Source organism: Anguilla anguilla, chromosome 9, assembly GCF_013347855.1.
Source record: "Anguilla anguilla isolate fAngAng1 chromosome 9, fAngAng1.pri, whole genome shotgun sequence".
Classification (NCBI taxonomy): Eukaryota; Metazoa; Chordata; class Actinopteri; order Anguilliformes; family Anguillidae; genus Anguilla; species Anguilla anguilla.
Genome location: NC_049209.1, coordinates 34,545,805 through 34,551,804, shown reverse-complemented (window position 1 = coordinate 34,551,804; position 6,000 = coordinate 34,545,805).

Here is a 6,000-nt window from a genome sequence, read left to right as displayed (position 1 = left end):
AATAAAACACTTCTGATTATTTAAGGTCAGTGTGCTGCCAAATGCCAAAAAATACTCCTGGGCAAAAAAAAATGGGCCAAGCCCAAAATGGCAAAATATTAAGCTTTTAATGGTCTTAACAAGAAATAATTGGTCAGAAAATTAGCAAGAATTAAACAAATGCACTCCTGAGACCTCCTGTGCCACCATTTGCTCGTTTACTTTTGCTGCAGTGAACTGTTTGGGGAAAAGCTAGAAACAGGGAAATTCACTTATACAGTAGACAAATTAACATGTCAAATAAAAGGGTCATGTTTTGTATTTGGTTGCATATCATTTGCATGCCATGACTTCCTGATGTCTATGACCTATCAACATCATCAGAGTCTGGATATCTTATTTTCAGGTTGTCCTACAAGCGATACAAAAATTCTTTTTTTGCCCAGGAGTGTGTGCGTATATATATATATATATATATATAGAGAGAGAGAGAGAGAGCGAGAGAGAGAGAGAGAGAGTATTACTTATAATGTACATAGTTTAAATACATTCTTATAAATACAAACATAAAAACTTTATTAATATTAAAAGAGAAGAGATTATCTTGCCCTATCAGTGACTCACTGATATGGATCTGAGAGTTTTGCTGTGGACAGCAGTCTTTTCATTGGTTCAAGTTGGTGATTGACAGGGTGTAGCTGCTGTACCCATTTTGGTAGGGCTTCACAAAACTTGAGGACTCCTGCTTAACCTTAAGCCTATGAGTAGTAGGTAAGTAACTCACGCATTTATGTGAAGACATTCTTCCTGTGTTTGTTTTACTTTACCGTCTTATTGCCATTTGCATTTTTTAAACTTACACTTCCCTTAGGCACATTCTCTGTTTCAGTAACCAGATGGGTGTCCCCACACCACAGGGATTTTGTCAGTCAATAAATCAGGTGTACATGATATTGCTCTCTTTACAGTTCAGTTTAGATCTCAGTAATGCTGTAAACAGCCATATCAGCTTGAGGAAATAGGTAAACACGGAGGTCAGGAGCTAAAATGGAAAGCTCTGCCTTAAAAAGCAAACTTACATTGCACGTTACGCAAAGTCTCACGTGGTCATCACGAGAAACAAAACACCAGCTAACCATTTCATATCAACCACAAGGGGGAGACATACACCAGAAAACAAGGTAGCCGAGCCTCTATTAAGGCCAGTCAACGGCATGTGTCGTTGAAAAGCCTAAAAGCCCAAAGTAACGAGGTCATTTTTTGAATGCAGCGGTTTGACTCGTCTTCTTCTTGTATCAATCTTAGTTTTTTCTTCTTTTGTGAAACTATTTTTAAAAATGTGGTCAACGATATGTGAACAATAACAGTGCTGAAACTCAAACTTCTAAAACAGGAGAATTTGTATTGCTTTTCATCGAATGGCAAATCCTAAGCACTGTTTCTAAAAATTCTGGTCACAAATGTCATCTGAGAACAGAACATAGTGTTTGGTTCACAGATTGTGACACATCGCTTGCAGTGCTATATGATTAGTCTGCAGTTGTATTAATCATGTCAATGTGCAAGTACAACTATGCAAAATTCAGAATTTATCAATCAGTTTTATATCATGTATCATGGGCGACAGGCTGCATTCAATCAACATTTGTTCTAAAATTTAACTTACATTTAAATGTAACCTTTTTTGTTTTTCTCTGTTATTCACAAGCACTTTGCGAAGAAGCGTTTCGCTTGCATTTATTTGCGAGTAGACGTTAAGGAACAAAGCGGACTGAACGCAGCTCGGTGGCTTGATAAGACGATCTTTGTAAAAGCAAAAACAATGGCACCTGTAAGAGGGGGAGGTGTGGGAAAGAGAGATCAGAGAACTCGCGGGAGACAAAAGACTCCAAGAGAAACAACCTTATCGGATGACATCATCAGATGATTGAAGTCTTACTTCGCACGTACCACAAAATGGGGGTGTACGTCCCTTTGCAGTTATGAGCTTTTGTTATGTGGACCAATGCATGTTCTCAATGGGCCAACTGCAGTGTGCACAGCTGGAGCTTAAACCTATACACCACAGAAGTGACTTACAACTTGATCAACTAATCCTCATTTCACGAATTTGGATAGTTGTTCCAGTTGTAGTGCAGTTCTGTGTTCTAGGGGGGTTTGAACCTGAGGTTTAAACTCCAGCTAAGCACACTGCAATTGGCCCAATACTTAATTTTTGTTGTCTGAACTGGTCAGTTAAGAAGAGAAGCAAGTAGCAAGGCCATGCAGGCCAGAGGCTTTCCTTCCACCATAATCACCTTCATTAAACATTACAGCAATTTTCATTTATTTTATTTTACTCTGCATAATGCTGGGAAGTTTAAACTGCCATCCCAACCGTGTCTGTAGGCCAGGAATCTCAAACTCAGATCAAGGAGGGCCACTGTGTCTGCTGGTTTTGATGTGTTCCTGCACTTAAGTGCTGCATTGAAGTCATCGATTGGCTAAAGAGTCTGCACATCTCGTTTCCTAACAGGCTGAAATGCTTTATAGTCAACCCAAGGCTTTCACATTAATGGTTTCTGAGTATTTAGTTCTTGGAACTCTAGGGTTGCTGTTGCTCTTAATCCCAATGTATGCACTTGCCTTCTCATTGTAAATCACTTTGGATAAGACGGTCTGCCAAATGCCAGTGATGTAATGTAATGTACTGTAATGCAAGGTATTAAAATGCCATTGGCATGATCACATTACAGCAAATGCATGCTTTTTATTTGACAGAATAAAAGAAGAACTTATAAGAGGTCTAATGAGAGAAGAGTAAGAACAAGAGATCTGATAGCTTTGAATGCATTAGCCTCCTTGAAGGCAATAGGTTCTGATGGCGAACGAATGAACATTTTTGTTACGCTGCTCATTCAGCAAGCCCAACATTCCTGCGTCTTGTCAGCTGTTGTCGAAATAGTGTTTTTTTTTTAAGACAACTAAACTATGAAGCCCTGGTGTGTTTACTGGGTGGGTAAGGACCAGCTCTCATTAACTCATGCACCTGACAGACCTGCTTTCATGTCTGTACTCTTCTACCCTTGTAGTTATCCCAACTGTGTGCACTGGGTGTTGGTCCTAATGGCCTTCTGTTCCGTGTCTTAGACAAGAGTCTCAAACAAATGAGTAAACATGAATGGAAATGAGTGAGGCACGTTTTTTTTAAAAAAACCTTTACTATTAGGGCCTAACTTTTTTTTAAATTATGTTAAAAACTAAGAACTATGGAACAATCAAGTGGATCTGATGGGGGTTACTTTCACAGGGGGGGTGGGGGCGGGGGGGTTTGGGTAAAACTAGCTGGACATGCAGCAACTCAATAGCTCCTGCTTAAGAATTTCAAGAATTCAAGCCTTGAAATAATTGTGGTCACCAACATCATGAGACCAGTCAGGACACACTGTACATTTTGCACACAGGGAAAAGGGGGGGGGGGGGTGGAAATGTAACAAACAGTCACCATTTCGGCACGTGCACCAAAAGCGGAGACCCGCTCCATGCCGTCACCGGAACACGAGGGGCGACAGGCCAGTGCGTGGACACGCCTCGCAACAGGGAAGAGGGTGACTCTGCCGCAGGACAACATACAAGGAGGAGACTATGGATTAGACTGAGATGGACAGAGAAACAGACAGGAAGAGACAGTGGAGTAGACTGAGATGAACAGAGAAACAGACAGGAAGAGACAGTGGATTAGACTGAGATGAACAGAGAAACAGACAGGAAGAGACAGTGGATCATTCTGAGATGGACAGAGAAACAGACAGGAAGAGACAGTGGAGCAGACTGAGATGGACAGAGAAACAGACAGGAAGAGACAGTGGAGTAGACTGAGATGAACAGAGAAACAGACAGGAAGAGACAGTGGATTAGACTGAGATGAACAGAGAAACAGACAGGAAGAGACAGTGGAGTAGACCGAGATGGACAGAGAAACAGACATGAAGAGATAGTGGATTAGACTGAGATGAACAGAGAAACAGACAGGAAGAGACAGTGGATCATTCTGAGATGGACAGAGAAACAGACAGGAAGAGACAGTGGATTAGACTGAGATGGACAGAGAAACAGACAGGAAGAGACAATGGATCATTCTGAGATGAACAGAGAAACAGACAGGAAGAGACAGTGGAGTAGACTGAGATGAACAGAGAAACAGACAGGAAGAGACAGTGGAGTAGACTGAGATGAACAGAGAAACAGGCAGGAAGAGACAGTGGAGTAGACTGAGATGGACAGAGATAGACAGGAAGAGACAGTGGAGTAGACTGAGATGGACAGAGATAGACAGGAAGAGACAGTGGAGTAGACTGAGATGGACAGAGATACAGACAGGAAGAGACAGTGGAGTAGACTGAGGTGAACAGAGAAACAGACAGGAAGAGACAGTGGATCATTCTGAGATGGACAGAGAAACAGACAGGAAGAGACAGTTGATCATTCTGAGATGGACAGAGAAACAAGACAGGAACAGACAGTGGAGTAGACTGAGATGAACAGAGAAACAGACAGGAAGAGACAGTGGATTAGACTGAGATGAACAGAGAAACAGACAGGAAGAGACAGTGGAGTAGACTGAGATGAACAGAGAAACAGACAGGAAGAGACAGTGGATTAGACTGAGATGAACAGAGAAACAGACAGGAAGAGACAGTGGATCATTCTGAGATGGACAGAGAAACAGACAGGTAGAGACAGTGGAGCAGACTGAGATGGACAGAGAAACAGACAGGAAGAGACAGTGGAGTAGACTGAGATGAACAGAGAAACAGACAGGAAGAGACAGTGGATTAGACTGAGATGAACAGAGAAACAGACAGGAAGAGACAGTGGAGTAGACCGAGATGGACAGAGATACAGACATGAAGAGATAGTGGATTAGACTGAGATGAACAGAGAAACAGACAGGAAGAGACAGTGGATCATTCTGAGATGGACAGAGAAACAGACAGGAAGAGACAGTGGAGTAGACTGAGATGGACAGAGAAACAGACAGGAAGAGACAGTGGAGTAGACTGAGATGGACAGAGAAACAGACAGAAAGAGACAGTGGAGTAGACGGAGATGGACAGAGAAACAGACAGAAAGAGACAGTGGAGTAGACTGAGATGGACAGAGATACAGACAGGAAGAGACAGTGGAGTAGACTGAGATGGACAGAGATACAGACAGAGACAGTGGATTTGTCTGAGATGGACAGAGAAACAGACAGGAAGAGACAGTGGAGTAGACTGTGATGGACAGAGATACAGACAGAGACAGTGGATTTGTCTGAGATGGACACAGAAACAGACAGGAAGAGACAGTGGAGTAGACTGAGATGGACAGAGATACAGACAGAGACAGTGGATTTGTCTGAGATGGACAGAGAAACAGACAGGAAGAGACAGTGGAGTAGACTGTGATGGACAGAGATACAGACAGAGACAGTGGATTTGTCTGAGATGGACACAGAAACAGACAGGAAGAGACAGTGGAGTAGACTGAGATGGACAGAGATACAGACAGAGACAGTGGATTTGTCTGAGATGGACAGAGAAACAGACAGGAAGAGACAGTAGAGTAGATTGAGATGGACAGAGAAACAAACAGGAAGAGACAGTGGATTAGACTGAGATGAACAGAGAAACAGACAGGAAGAGACAGTGGATTAGACTGAGATGAACAGAGAAACAGACAGGAAGAGACAGTGGATCATTCTGAGATTGACAGAGAAACAGACAGGAAGAGACAGTGGAGTAGACTGAGATGAACAGAGATACAGACAGGAAGAGACAGTGGAGTAGACTGAGATGAACAGAGATACAGACAGGAAGAGACAGTGGAGTAGACTGAGATGAACGGAGAAACAGACAGGAAGAGACAGTGGATCATTCTGAGATGGACAGAGAAACAGACAGGAAGAGACAGTGGAGTAGACTGAGATGGACAGAGATACAGACAGGAAGAGACAGTGGAGTAGACTGAGATGGACAGAGAAACAGACAGAGACAGTGG